Source organism: Odontesthes bonariensis, chromosome 13 (genome assembly GCF_027942865.1).
Source record: "Odontesthes bonariensis isolate fOdoBon6 chromosome 13, fOdoBon6.hap1, whole genome shotgun sequence".
In the NCBI taxonomy this organism is placed as follows: Eukaryota; Metazoa; Chordata; class Actinopteri; order Atheriniformes; family Atherinopsidae; genus Odontesthes; species Odontesthes bonariensis.
The window spans coordinates 35,782,897-35,798,399 of NC_134518.1; positions in this window are offsets into that span (position 1 = coordinate 35,782,897).

Below are 15,503 nucleotides of genomic sequence, written 5' to 3' on the forward strand. Positions count from 1 at the left end.
CTGAAAGTATTTTATCTGCACTCTTTAACTCTTTTGGTGCCATTGACGTCTATAGACGTCAATTTAAAAAAAACCGCTGACTGCCAAAGACGTTTTTCTTCGTTTTTTGGGTCAAACAGCTGTTTTTGCTGAAACCAACCTATGTTCTACTGTCTATTACTAAAGGACTGAAAATGGTAGAAACAAACTTTTTTTTTCTTGATGAAAGAAGAGAGTCTACGCTTTCGTTTGGTAATTTCGGTGTGTACATAGTCATAAGACACACTTTTCTGTGGGTCTTGGAAAATCAGTCAAAATACTGAAAAACACTTGGCAGTATGGGTGGCTCTGAACTGAAAATGGCTGGCAGCCAATGAGTTAACCTCGTAGCACCCAAGCATATGAATAATCATTGAAAAAAATCATTTTGGCTCTTCTTGCCTCTTTTTGGGTGGGAATAAACCAATATTTTTGGAATTGGGCTATTTTTGATCATTTTAGGCAATGTTGCATATTTGCAGCTGTGGGTTTTCCTGATTAATTTTGTAATGATACAATTTGGAGACCTGACCTCCCATTAGCGCTGTGAAAGGTGGACAAAGCAGACCACACCAAACGAGACCAGAAGGAACTAGAACAGAGCACCACAAAGCAGAGTGTAATTCACTGAGCCAAGAAAATGATGCTGACAACTGTCGGCACATAAAATGTAACGTAAAAAAATATTACACATGAATGTAAATAATGTATGTAAATTTAAAAAAAATCAAATAATGTAATGTAAATAAATAATGTAAATAAATAGAAAGCTTGTTGCATATCTGCAACTGTGGGTGCTACAAGGTTAAATTATTTTTATTTTTTTTTCAAATAATTTTATTGGCTTCTTGTGATTTGATGTAGCTGTAACTTTGAATTGTGCTCTACAAATAAAATTGCCGTGCCTTGCCATTTTTTCACTGAACAAAAGTGGATCCAACTAGGTTTGAGGTTTGAGCCTCTTCTCCCTGAATGCCAGATCACCGGCAGGTAAAGTGGACGAGCTCGTCCTGCTCATGAGAACATAGAGAGAATGCAGCGATACGTTTCTTACTGAGACGCTGGACTCCGATGCCTCCCAACTCGGTTTTAAGACGATGTGGAGCAACAGAGGAAGTGGCGAAAGCAAAGGCTGAGATGTCACCGTGCTCGCGGTGGAATCCTGGACATTAAACTGTTAGCTGTGAGTTTAAGTCTATATATTATTTACAGGGAGAATTCAGCCGTTTTACTCCTGTAGGAGTGTAAATCTCATGATGTAACCCTGCTGATCCCCTTTGGGTTAAAAGGTCAAACAACGACACATTCCTCTGAAAATGGTCGGATGCAGGCGACCCTCAGAGAGCCCGAAGAGGTTTGGTTCTTCAGAAGATTAGAAAAGAGAGTCTGTCTGGAAGCAGAACATAAAGAACTGAGGCCGACGACCTCCACGCAGTAGATTCACAGTTTCACGGCTCCTTGTTCATCACCGAGACGCTGCGTACAGAACTCTCATTTATGTGGTCAGATTAGCTCGTGGAGGACAAACCGGAACAAAAAAAAAGAAAAAAGTTGGTGTTTATATCAGAGTCCAGACAAATAGAAGAAGAGGATACAGAATGTGTAGGTTTCTGAGTCTGCATCATCCTGAATACAACCAGAAGCAACAAGTGCAGATGTGGTAAAGAGTAAGAAGAGAGAGACCAACAATGTGCACGTAGAGCCACTCCTTATGATAATGAGTTATTAAACACATTCTTTGCACAAAAAGCACCATTTTACAGCCGCTCATCATTCCTGCAGCACAATGGCATCGCTGCAATTTCCTTTTCTCCTCAGGAAACATGAGTCTCAGCTCCATCATTCAACCATCAAAAGTACCTGATAATATTATTTCTGCCCTAAAGATTCCCAATTTGCTGACTACAAGGATTCCTGCACTATAATTAACAGGTATAATGTTCAGAACATTGTAATTTCCTCTCCATCGTCTCTGTAAAGATCCATTTACAGTCCACCAACATGCTGCTCACTCTTACCTGCCATGATAAAGCTCTAACTCATCCTTCTCACCCTTTTATAATACAATGAGTTCGACCTCTCTGGTTTTCAAATGATTTGAGATTAGGGTTGCAAAATTCCCGGAATTTTCAAAGACGGAAACTTTCCATGGGAATTTAAGGGAATTTATGGGAATAAAACTGGGAATTTTCAAAATTGAAGGTTGGCTCTTCTAGGGAACTTAAATATAGTCGAGGAAAGTATATTTTAGCATAACCATGACTTGAATCTGAGGCCCTTGCACCTGTAGCCTCCATCATCCTTCAAATCCCACCATCATCAGCCGCCTCCGACTGGTCACTGTTTGGCAACGCCCGCACAAAGGTTGGCAACAGGCTCACAAATGTGAGAGTGGAAAAGCTGGTTGGCATTCGCGCAAACCTAAGGCTCTTTGAGCCTGACACAGAGCCGTCCTCAACAAGGCTGGAAAGTGACACTGATGAGGAAGACTCAGAGCTGGATGCTGAGGAAGGGGACATGTTGTTGGATGCTGATGAGGCCCAGGAAGAGTCTGTTGGCTGAGCAAAAACGCAGAGGATTGCTTGAAGGAAAATTTGCACGTTTAATGGGACGTTCTGGAGGAAGAGTGGCATTTTTCATTTAACATTTTGAATGGGACTTTGTAGAGATTTTTTTTTTTTGGGGGGGGGGGGGGGACCCAACACTCCTGTTTTTGTTCAAGTAATTAGAACGTGTTCTACTCTACTTACAAATAAATCTGTTGAAAACATTTTGTATGGATGTTTTCTTATGACTTCTGTTTATATTTATGCTTGGATATAATATATTCCCAGTAAGTTCTCCTGAATTCCCATTAGTTCCCATAATTCCCTAGCCTGGGAATTCCCATGCTGCTTTGAGTCCTGCGATTTCATTCACACTGCAGAGGCAGCCTGGAAACCACCGCCCTTATTTTTGCCAGAGTTTGGGAACCAATCACAGAACGGGGGGGGGGGGGGGGGGGGGGCAGCAAGATGATGACGACGTCTATGCGCGACACCGAAGCTTGTAGAGTGTTAATCCAACATGGCAGCGGACACAACGTTACCGTTCGATGCAGCCTTAGAAAGTGTTTTAAGTAGCTTAGAACGCAAGTTTACTTGTATTCTACTTTTTTTCTTCTTCTTCCTCGTCGAATTTCTGTCGTCATCTGGTATAAGTGATACAATTGGCTATGAATCGCGTGCAAAGCAGCATGGGAAGAACCAGACGCCATTTGATAGACATTCGTAGCGCCCAATAAACGGCTCTAGGCATTCGGAAACCACGCCTCAAATACGAGAAAATGCACACCTAGTTCCCAGACCACCACCTCATCGAGATGTGGACGCGTCAGCCAGGCTAATAATTCCCATTATTCCCATGGAAAGTTTCCAATATGGAATATATCCAAAATTCCCAAGCTTAACTTCCCATGGAAATTTACCCTATTTGAGATCAAGTCTGAAAATGTCTCTGTAAACAGGTGGTTCTCAGCAAACCAACGGAACTATAAAACCTTTCTATGGTTCAGCTTGGTCTCCTGCCTTTGGTGACACGCACACATACACACACACACATGCACACACACATGCACGCACTAATGGACGCCCCCTTTCCCCAGTCTTCCCCTGGTTAACGGCACCCTATTAACAGGCCGCTGGCAATTTTCCGGCTGGCTGAGCCGTGATTCACATGTCAGCGGCTGCGCTGATGATGTGTGAGCACGAACATCACGACACCAGCCGACGGTCTCTGGTCTGCTGTCATCCCCGCGCCAGACGTGCACGGGAACATCCATGTTTCACAAAGCCCCGGGCTGCGAGGACAGAGGGAAACGTGCGAGGCTGGACATCAACTCTGTCCAGAATGGGCCTCGGGAGGAGTCGAAAGATGGGAAAAGACTCAATAAAAACCAAACAAACGGACCCGTTTACTCCATCTTTGAATGATTTACCTCTAATCTACTGCACTTCCAACACAAAGAAGAGAAATTAGAGTTCTAAACATGCTCGGTGTTTTCGGTGGAGTCGGTGCTCCATCGTGGTCAATTGTCATAGACCAGGCAGCGTGCGACTCTTCCACCAGCTGGAGTTCAATAAGACTAAAGGCCCCGGTTTGCTTCTCCGTCGCTATCTGTTAATCTGTCTCCGTGGTTACGCAGAGGCTGTTAAACCTTTCGAAGTTCTCCGTCGGGATGTCGAATACGCAAGGCAGTTCACCTCCCGATTAGTAGGCGTCGCTACGTTAGACGACCCAATCTGGCAACGTCTATGGTGAAAGTGGTTGGTTGATTGTTGACCTTTCGGCTCCGTTCCATTACATTAACATCACGGTCATTCTGCAGACGCTTTTATCCAAAGCGACTTACAATAAGTGCGTTCCACATCGGTAGGCAAAAGAACTTCAGCTCACAAGAAATCATAAGTGCATTTCCTTCCAAAACCAAACAGCTAAGAGCAGAACTAGTGCTAGAGTAATGGCGCTTTTCCACTAGCTCGCCACGGCTCGGTTTGGTTGTGTTTCCATTACAAACGAGAATACTTCGTGTCTCCTCGACGTGGGCGGGGTGGTGGTAACACGGCTGCGCGTGTTGCTGCTCACCCTGTGGCTTTTTGTCGCACTCCTGGCCGCCAGACAAAACAGTATTGAAAAGTACCGGAGAGTTTTGTTACGAGCTTCAAAAAGACGACATTTGGAGGTAAGCTATCGGTTGCTAACGTTAGCTTTTATTATCCGCGTTATGACGCTTCCAGTGACGACATTCATCGCCCAATCAGTGGAAAGCAGTCAGCTGACGTTACGTTTTAGTAACGCTTCAGCCTGCTTGGAACCGGGGCTGAGGTGATACGAAAAATCGTGCCGATTGCAGGTACGGCGTGCTAGTGGAAACACGCAATAGCGCGCCGAGCCGAAGCGAGCTGGTGGAAAAGCGTCATAAGTGCGGTAAGTTAGGTACCTGGACAAATGGGAACACAATTTAGAAAACAAAGACAATTTAGGAAACAAATAAGTGCATAAGAAGCTGGGAGGAAGCAGGTGATGTCCTCAGAGGGCGGATCTGGGTAGTGTTTCCTGAAGAGGGGAAGTGATTAACAGCACTAACTCGTCTCCTCTTGCTGCTGCACAGCCATGCTCAGCGAGTCAGTTTGCGTTTTTTTGCAAATAACGTCTGCAGCTGGAAACAAGAACCACTAATAAGCTTAAATAGGTAAAACATGTAGTGCTACAGGGTTCGGTGGCATTATACAACGACCTTTGTAACGCTGCACAGTGGTGCTTGGTTTGGACCAAGCTTCTCTTGCACGTGACAGTGTGACCAACACAGCAGAAGAACTATTTTTAGAAACGGGTCATTATGTGTAACTTTCAGCTGGCCGGGTCCCTCTGAGCCCAAAGAACAGCAAACTTCCACAGAATAAAAGAAGAATGAAGCACTCGACCCCAAAAAAAAGCTGTGCAGGCATCAGGTGTTGGTTCAGCTGTTGGCTTTCAGGTTCATCCACCAACAAACAGGAGTTTAACATGAGTCAGTGGGGTCACATGGCCCTGAAAGGATCGGATTATTGGCTAAATTACAATCAGACTGAGTTATTAAGTGCATGCAGACACCTTAATCTGACTAAGAACTGGATCGGATCGGATTCAGACCCCGAGATAACTGGGTTGAAAGTCACTCTAAACCTGCTTGTAGACGCTGAAGCACGCGGTGAATCAGACTTTGCGTTCTGCGCATGCTCCAGATGTTTTCCCGGGGTCGTGACCCGGAAGTCAAAGGAGACGATATTCCTGTTGTTGTCGCCGTCAGAAAGAAACAAACAACGCGATGGAGAATGCTCCGTTGGGCATCGAGTTTGTGCAACAAGCAGCTCATCACAGACCAAATGTAGAGGGACGTAGCTTCATCTGGCTCTGCGTTCTCCATCTTTCTCCAATGCCTGAGTTTGTTGTTGTTGTTGGTGGTGAAGAGGTCAACAGGAAGTGGCTCTATTAGCAACAGCTGGAATGGGTACAGCGCCACCTATCATACCGGGGTATGACACGCTTTGTGCCTCTGATCCCATTCATTCACCGCCATATATCCAAGGAGAATTACCCTCGCTCAACTCATTCTTATTCTAATTGGGCAGAGAGAGGGGGAACGACACGCAGCACAGGGTCGTCCGATGCGAGACTCGAACCGGGGCCAGCTGCAGCGAGGACTATTGCATCTTGTACATGGGGCGCCTGCTCAATTTTATTTTTATTATTTTTTATTTTGTAAAAGTCTGTTGCTCACAGGCTTTTATTTTGTAAAAGTCTGTCGCTCACAGGCTTTTATTTTGTAAAAGTCTGTTGCTCACAGGCTTTTATTTTGTAAAAGTCTGCTGCTGTGGAACAGGAAAAGAAAGTAATCGGCGGATCCACCAAACATGGAGAAGGGTACGGAACTTTTACTCGGCCATTTTCATGTTAAAGTTCTTCCAGACGGCGGAGTCGACAGAACCAAAGTCATCTGTAAACTCTGCCAAGTTGAATTGTCTTCTCAGCGTAGTAGTTCCAGTCTAAAATATCACTTAAAGGCAAAACACACAACTGATAGCAGCAAGTCATTCAAGGAAACAGACAGTGGAGCGAGGCTTCTACATAAAAACTACAGAAAGATGCTGATGTTAAAAGTGTGTTTGCACAACAAATGTTATGGCACTTTCATTCATATGGCAGCACATTTAAAATAAAGCTAAATGCTAAAAGCTATACACTACTTTTGGATTCATTTTTGGATTCTGCGTACAAATGCGATTAATTATGATTAATCAGGGAAATCATGTGATTAATTAGATTAAAAATGTTTAATCGCTGCCCGGCCCTAGTTATGAATCATCTCCATGGTAACAGGAAAGGCGTTAGCAGCTAACTGAGCCCCAAATCAAGACAAGTTGAAGAGGAGACGTCTAAGATGCAGAGTTGGAACAAAATGGAGATAAAGGTGGAAGAGGGTTAAACCATTTCTTCAGGGGGGGGGGACCTGAGGAGAGTTTCTGTCCATGTCGCCCACAGAGAGCTCACCTGTGTTACCTGCTGTTATGGGCGGAGCTGCTGTCACAGGTCACAGGTGGGCCAACCCACTCTGCTACAGCTTTCTACAGGTGTGTCCGCTCGTGTTCATCTCATCTGCAGCATAAATGCAACAATAATGAATGCTGCAGCAATATAATTTCCTGTCAGGGATTAAAAAGTACTATCAAATCAATAATCTTTTGTTCTCTCAAAGGAAAAAGATCAAGAGGATTGGAGATTTGGGGAAACTGGACCAAATGACTCACCTCAGACCGACCTTTAATCTATAAAAGCCAAAGAACAGGAGGAGGGTAAATATCAAATAAGCAGGAATCATTGTGGTCTGAGAAAACACGGGTGTGACAAAAGGAAAAGGTGCACGTATACAGACGTATGAATAGGAATAGGAATATGTGTGAGTAATTAAAGGTTTTGTTGATACAGCCATTTGCACAAGTATTAACCTTTAAATCTGGTGACTGTACAGCCAAAAGCCAGAGGAGATTAGAAATCCTCCCGTCAGCCGTTCCCTGTCCTGCTGTCCTCTGTTTGGATGTTACTGTGGGCCAGTCGTGACTGCAGCAAACAGAGCTGCTCTGCAGTGCAGTGCACGGCGATCAGGCGCTCAGCGTCATCCCCGTGAGCCTCACTGTAACGGACAGCAACGCCAGGAGGTAGACATCACCGCCAAACCGAGGACTCGCAGCTCCATCAGCTCTGAGAATACCACCAGAGCCCAAAGAAAGACTTCTAAATAATCTAATGAGTACAGTAGGAGTTAGTAAACGGTGAGCTATAATACATCATCTGCACGGCTATGATAAAACATGCAGGTGCAAATGCACAGGAAAAAATCAAAGTCTTACCAGGTGTATTTGTACCGTTTCGAGTCCAAATATCTCATTACACTTAATATAAGACACAACTGCCTAACAAGTACTATTTCAGCCAGATATAGGGACTTATTTGAAGACAATACATCTGGAATATCTTGAAAACAAATTGTTTTGAGTCACATATCATATGGAACAAGCTTTTTTTGACATTTGAAGAGGTTTTTAAGCTAATTTCAAGATCACTTTTAACTCAAAAGTCCTAAATATCACATCTTATTTCAAGAAATCTGGACAAGCCGATTTTAACTAGTTCCATTGGCAGATTTATTTTGCTTATTTCAAGCAAAAACGTCTTAATTTGTTGTATTTTTACTTATTTTTGGAGGGGCATTTTTTTCCAGTGTGCCCTCTGATACTCTCTTTCTGGATAAAGTGTTGAACCTGGCCAGCCGAATCATTGGAAAAGAAGTGCCTCTCAAACCAAAGTTATGTTTACTAAATATTCACCCGGACAACTTTGTGACCTCCAAAAATGAAAAATCCTTACTCCATATTTGTTTTCTGGAAGCTAAAAGATGTATAGCCCGTTCATTCGCAATGGTTAACTGGGATGTCTTTTTAATTGGCTTTAGGAAAGATGAGCTACACTGCGAAAAATAAGCTTAAAGACAAGTTTTGGAAAATCTGGGAAGGTTTTCCGTAATTTCCTTGAGAAAAATGATTATGAAGTAGATGGAATGAAGATTTATCTTAATTTATCATATTAAGGTGGCCTGCAGAGTCTGAGATGTAGCTCTTTGGGTTTCTGACCTTAGGGTGACCTTTAACCTTTAACATGCTAACTGAGGCCCGCAGAGTGTGAGATGTAGCTCCTGGGTTTCTGACCTTGCGGTGACCTTTAACCTCTTAAAAAAAATTGAAGACTTAAATAGAAAATCAGGTCAAATTCTGCCTTTTTAAGAAAAAATGGACAGTTGAGAGCTAAGAAGACTAAAACTTTCTTTCATTTAAATGTGCACAGTAACTGTTTTTAATCACCTTTGATTATTTCATCTTTGAATAAATAAACTAAGAAGCACTCAAAACCAATAAACTGTGCCTCAACACACCAGAAACATTCGATCCTGTGATTGTGACGGATCTTTTAACCCAAAGTTCTGACTAACTCTATGCTCGGTTTCCTTCCTTACTCCCCCCCCCGATGCGTTTTAATTACCGTTAGCTGCCATGTGCCATATGAACGTTTGTATTGGGCTCAGCTGAAGATATGAAACTGATTAACTGTCATTTTAGATTTGTAAAGGACACCATTTCTGCTGCCTATAAAATCTTATTCGCCCAACAAGATGCCAGAAAAAGCTCAGAGGATTTCAGGCTTGAGGTGCAAAACAAAGGCTTCTCAGAGCTGCAGCTTGATAATCGCCCAGCGAATGCAGGCGGAGCGAGTGTTCCGGTTTGGGATGTTTCTGCACAGAGTTGCTGGAGTTGTTGGATAAGCCTCTTTAAACTTTCCTCGTGAGACGCTTTGATCCCAGAAGCCACGCCCACCCACAGGTCACACCTGCAGAAATGATGAAAATCACCTCGCTGTGTCCTCCTGAGGTGCATCTGTGCTACTTTTTATCCGGTTGTCTTTGGAAACTGAAAGAATCCAATTAGTTGTAAACTGTACACAACATAAATGTAAATGAACATCAAATAAGTCACATATAAAGTTATATATAAAGTACTTAAGGCTCAGCAGCCACTGTGAGAAACCTTGGAGTAATTTCTGACCACAAACATCCAGTCTCACACTCAGTGGGGTCACATGGCACTGAAAGGATCGGATTATTGGCTAAATCACAATCAGACTGAGTTATTAAGTGCATGTAGACACCTTAATCTGACTAAGAACTGAATCGGATGGGATTCAGACCCCGAGATAACTGGGTTGAAAGTCACTCTAAACCTGCTTGTAGACGCTGAAGCACGTGGTGAATCAGACTTTGCGTTCTGCGCATGCTCCAGATGTTTTCCCGGGGTCGTGACCCGGAAGTCAAAGGAGACGATGTTCCTGTTGTTGATCAAAGATCTGACAGGAAGTAGCACGTTTAAGCTTTTCCGCTTCCTGTAACTGTGTGCATCTCTGGTTCCACAGCTGCATGCTTCAGATCTGCGGTTATGGACCCGACCAACAAATCGGTTTTTTTTGGCTGTCGTCACTCTTCCCATCATCCCCACCAGTTCAGGCACGTAGCTTCGCCTAAAACTTTGTTTTGAGTGCATTTTTTTGTCCTACAACTCCAAATGATTGCTCACAGGGAGCTGATGATTCAAGGCTTATTCATGACGGCTGATGCTTTTTACTTTCTCACAGTTCCTATATCAATCCATCCTGTGAATGGTGTTACAGTAGGTTTTTCCAATTGGATTGAATTGGACTGTATTATTTTAGTGCCTTGAGATGACATTTGTTGTATTTGGCGCTTTATAAATAAAACTGAAGTGAATTGAGTTGAATCGAATTCCACCAGTTGTGTTTTCACCAACTCCTCTGCAGCCAGAATTTCTGAACAAGTTCTCCAAGTTATCAAAGAGTCTAAACAAACTGATGCAGGAATTATGACATCATACAGAGTGAAAGAAGTTCAGTTTAGGAACATAAACAAGTGAAAATCTCTGTAATTATTCCCTCTTTTAAGAATTTTAACTATTCTAATTGTTGTTACTGTTGTTTAATTGATTTTACTATCCTATGTTGTTGACATCATTCTGCCGAAGGGACTAAAGATGGAAATTAGCCATTGGCTATAATCTTGCATATTTACATGTATATGTTCATTAATATGTATTGTCCCTGCTTTAAATAAATAAACTCAAACTCAAAATTCAAGCATAAAAAAGTGGATTTTAAAGGGTTAAAGCTCATTAACGGACCTTAAATTAGATTTTAAATCAGATATTCAGTGTGATGCAGCAGCTTTTCTGTAATTTCCTTGAGAAAAGTTATATTGAAGTAGATGGAATGAAGATTTATCCATCTTTTCACACCATCTTGATTTAGTATCCACATTTAGACTTTTACATATATGTATCTGTGTGTGTATATATAGATAGATTGGCTATAATCTTGCATATTTACATGTATATGTTCATTAATATGATTGAAATAAATAAACTCAAACTCAAAATTGAAGCATAAAAAAGTGGATTTTAAAGGGTTAACGCTCATTAACGGACCTGTGGTGATATGAATGAATCATTAGGAGTGAGACTGTTCATGATCAGTGGACTACATAAAGTGACTTCCTCTGCTTGGAAACTGCAGCCAGCCCATGCACAGTTGTTCTATGAATAGTCTTGCATCGCTCTCTCTGCTGTGGCGTGCAGGCTGGCAGCTCTGCAGTCACGACTGCCCCCCAAACACGGCTCCAGCGCGGCTCCAGCTCCCTTCCTGCAGGCTCACTGGGGGTACTGCAGCTGCTTGCCCCCCCCTCCTCGCCTTCCTCTCTCTCTCTGCAGTCACGGGATGTTCCTGCGTCAGAACCGAGCAGCACAAGCTCCGCTGAACATCACCACCGTATACGGCCATCCTCCGAGCTTCCAGCGCGCCCTGACGTCACGGAGACCTGCGTCACACACCGGTGACGACACACTCCGGATTACGAGTCCATTCGCCGTTATTCTGAAACTACAGTGTGTGTACAGGGGGGAGGGAGGGAGGGATAAATTTAGCCGGAGAACTGCCCTCCTGTGGAGGCTCCAATGGAAATCAGTTTCCATTATTCTGCTCTCTGGCGTCATGTTGCGTTTTGTAACCGTGTTATATGCGGCTCCGGGTGGGGGAATTAAGTAAAGTGTGCTCACACCAACACAAACAAATGGATCGGGCAGCTGGAAGACATTTATAGCCCCGGCTTTGTGGAAGTTTGTCCTGCTGCAGTCCTGCATCATCACTGCAGACACATTCTCTCTGAGCCACACTTTCTTACTCCAGATGTGCATTTCCAGCTTCTCCAAAGCTGCTACTTACTTATGCTGCAAGATGTGCAAAACAGTCATACAACAATCGGATTGCACTGTAACTTTTTACTTTAACTTTTACTATTTTTATTCTGTTTATTATTTAGATATCTTTATACTGTGTGCCTTATATCTTTTGTATATCCAAAGCCAAGAGCTCCTGAAATAAATTTCATTGTGCCTGCATAGTGACAATAAAGATTCTTGATTCTTGATACTTACATCTATCCTGCAAAGAAAAGAGAGAACCAGTGTTGTGTTTTCTGTTCGATTCAAACCAGACAGCCCTGATTTTGGGCGGAATGTTGCTGGAAAAAGTGAAATCTAAGTAAAAAGAAATATCTTAGATCAAAGGGATATATGCTTATTTTTTGTCCGATAAGATAGTTCTTCTCAGTAAGCAGTTTTTATGTTTCACTTGTTTTAAGTGTTTCTGTCCTTAATTATCTAAATAAGATATTACAGCTTGTTACTGCGATGTTAGGACCTGTTTTGAGTAAGTACATGCTTGAAGCTAGAATATCAACAGTTTCCAAGCTGGTTTTAAGAAATATAAGGCCGAGTGCATACCACTATGTCAAGATTATGGCTCTAGCATTTACTTAATTCAAGAATATTTTTCAATATATTGAGAAAATAGGCCACGTGTATTTAATTAGAATCAAGAAAAAATGTACTTGTTATGAGTTAAAATACACTAATTCTAAGGTATTTGTGGGTTAATTGAGATTAGATACTTTTATTTGTTCCATTGAAAGATAATTTAGCTATTTTTAAGCAAAATACACCTAATTTTTGTACTTTTCCTTCTTGTTTTTGAAAGCTGGCTTTTTGCAGTGTTGTTCCTTTTGCCACGAAAACATCGTGCCATCTTTGTCTTTTTAGGCGTTTGCTCTCCACTATAATTTCCTAGAACGTGTCCTTCCTTTGTCCTCAGAGCGGGCTGCTGCCAGTGAACACAGAGTTACTTCCAGGTCAGTACATCTGGGTTAAAACGAAGCGTAATGTGGTTAAAAAACTTTGAGTCACGCAGCTCAACCTTGGCTCGTTCTAATAACGCCGCCTTAAATTAGATTTTAAAGCAGATGTTCAGTGTGATGCAGCAGCTTTTAGATAAATGTTTGGTTAATCAGTCCTTGGTGGGTCATCTTAGGTAAAACAAAAAAAAAAAGGCCATTAAACAGATTTCCTGTGTCACGCTGTGAGAAACCCTCCACACATTTCTGTTTTGGTGGCAGAGACGGACTCAAACGGGAAACCTAAACAAACTCGAGCTGTTACTCAAACCAACGTTTAATAATCAGAACATTTCAGGATAAATTCAGCTGAGGGAGGAGGGGTAAGACTTTGTTTTCTTTCCTTTTGCCTCCAGTCGGTGACGTTAAAGTCTCCCCCTAAAGGAAAGTGTTGCCAACTGGAACCAGAACAGCACTCAGTCTCTGTTATGAGGCACTAATTGTATCTCGAGCACTCAGTGTAATAAAACATCACGTAAAAAAAAGAAGTCCCTCCTCCTCTATGACCACTAAGGGACTTTAAATCCAATGATCGCAATAGGAACAACATTCAGCAGTCAACAGAAGGGCAATTCATAAAATGAGAGTTTGATGAGAGATGTGTATTTAAAACCTCCTCAAGAAATGCTTTGGCACACATGCACAGTTATATACGAGTGTTACAGGCCCTGTACAGGCTGGATGTGCCACAACTTTCTCCAGCTAAACAAAAACAAAACTGAGGTAATTGTCTTTGGAGGCAAAGAGAAACGATTAGAGCTTCAATCTATACACCCAGAAACTACCAACCAGGCCAGAAATCTGGGTGTAGTGATGGACTCAGACCTAAACTTGGAAAAACACATTAAGGCAGTAACAAAGTCGGCCTACTATCACCTTAAGAATATATCAAGGTTAAAACCTAGAAATTCAGTCCATAAAAATTATGAACAGAATCGGTGACAAAGGGCAGCCCTGACGGAGTCCAACCCTGACCGGAAACACATCCGACTTACTGCCGGCAATGCGGACCAAACTCTGGCATACAGAGACCGAACAGCTCTATACTCCCAAAGCTTTTTGACCACCTCGGCAACCTCAGCCCCAAAAATGGGAGGCCCCACATCCGAGCTCCCCGACTCTGCTTCCTCATAGGAAGTCGTGCCGGTGGGATTGAGGACGTCCTCGAAGTATTTCCCCCACCGACTCACAACGTCCCCAGTTGAGCTCAGAGCCCCGCCCTCACCATACACGGTGTTGACGGTGCACCACTTCCCCCCCTCTCTCAGCCGGATGGTGGACCAGAATCTCTTCGAGGCTATCTGGAAGTCGTTCTCCATGGCTTCCCCGAACTCCTCCCACGCCCGAGTTTTTGCCTCAGCAACCGCCGAGGCCGCGTTCCGCTTGGCCCGTCGGTACCATCAGCTGCTTCCAGAGTCCCACTGGCCATAGGACTCCTTCTTCTGGTGTCCACCAGCGGGTTAGGGGGTTGCACCGACCACCTTACAGCCACAGCTCCGGTCAGCCGCCTCAACAATGGAGGTACTGAACATGGCCCATTCCGACTCAATGTCCCCCACCTCCCCCGGGACATGGTTGAAGCTCTGCCGGAGGTGGGACTTAAAGCTCCTTCTGACGGGATTCCGCCCCTCTCTTCGCCCGAGTGTCCAGGACATACGGCCGCAAGTCCGCCGATACAACCACAAAGTCGATCATCAAACTGCGGCCTAAGGTGTCCTGGTGCCAAAGTGCACATATGGACCCCCTTATGCCTGAACATGGTGTTCGTTATGGACAGTCCGTGACGAGCACAGAAGTCCAACAACTCTGATTCAGATCGGGGTGAATCAGATTCCTCCCAATCAAACCCTTCCAAGTCTCACTGTTTCATTGCCCCAGTGTGACCGGAGTCCGGTCAAAGGAGAACGTGGTCTTCATCATGGGGGGGGTCTTATGAACTGTTCTTTGTCTGGTCCCTCATCTAGGATCTGTCTGCCTTGGGTGACCCTACCAGGGGCTTAAAGCCCCGGGCAACGTAGCTCCCAGACTCATTGGGAAACGCAAACCCCTCCACCACAGTAAGGTGACAGCTCATGGGTGGGGAGGAGGGGGGGGTAAAGTATGTACCATAATATAAAAAAATGCTTCAACCAATTTAGAGTCAGAATAGATTTTAATGCACAGAGTACAGAAAGCTGGAACAAACTGTCAGAAACGACTGAACAGGTTACAGTATGCATCTATATTACAGTTTCTTTTCATCTCAATTTACATTTTAAGGTGATTATTCTAACTATTTGACAGCATGTATGGAAATAATTCAATATAATTGTTGACATTCAACTTGTGCAGCCGTCGATCAACTCTTAATTAATAACACGAAACCCCCCGTTTTCAGTCAAAGGGACTCGTATTAGTCCCTGTGGCGATGTTCTGTTAAACGAAAAGAACATGTCTCCAGATCCAAGTCTCCAAGTATATTTTTCTCATCTCATTACACTTTATATCAGACACAACTGCCTAACAAGCACTATTTCAGCCAGATATAGGGACTTATTTAATACAATACATTTAGAATATCTTGTTAAGT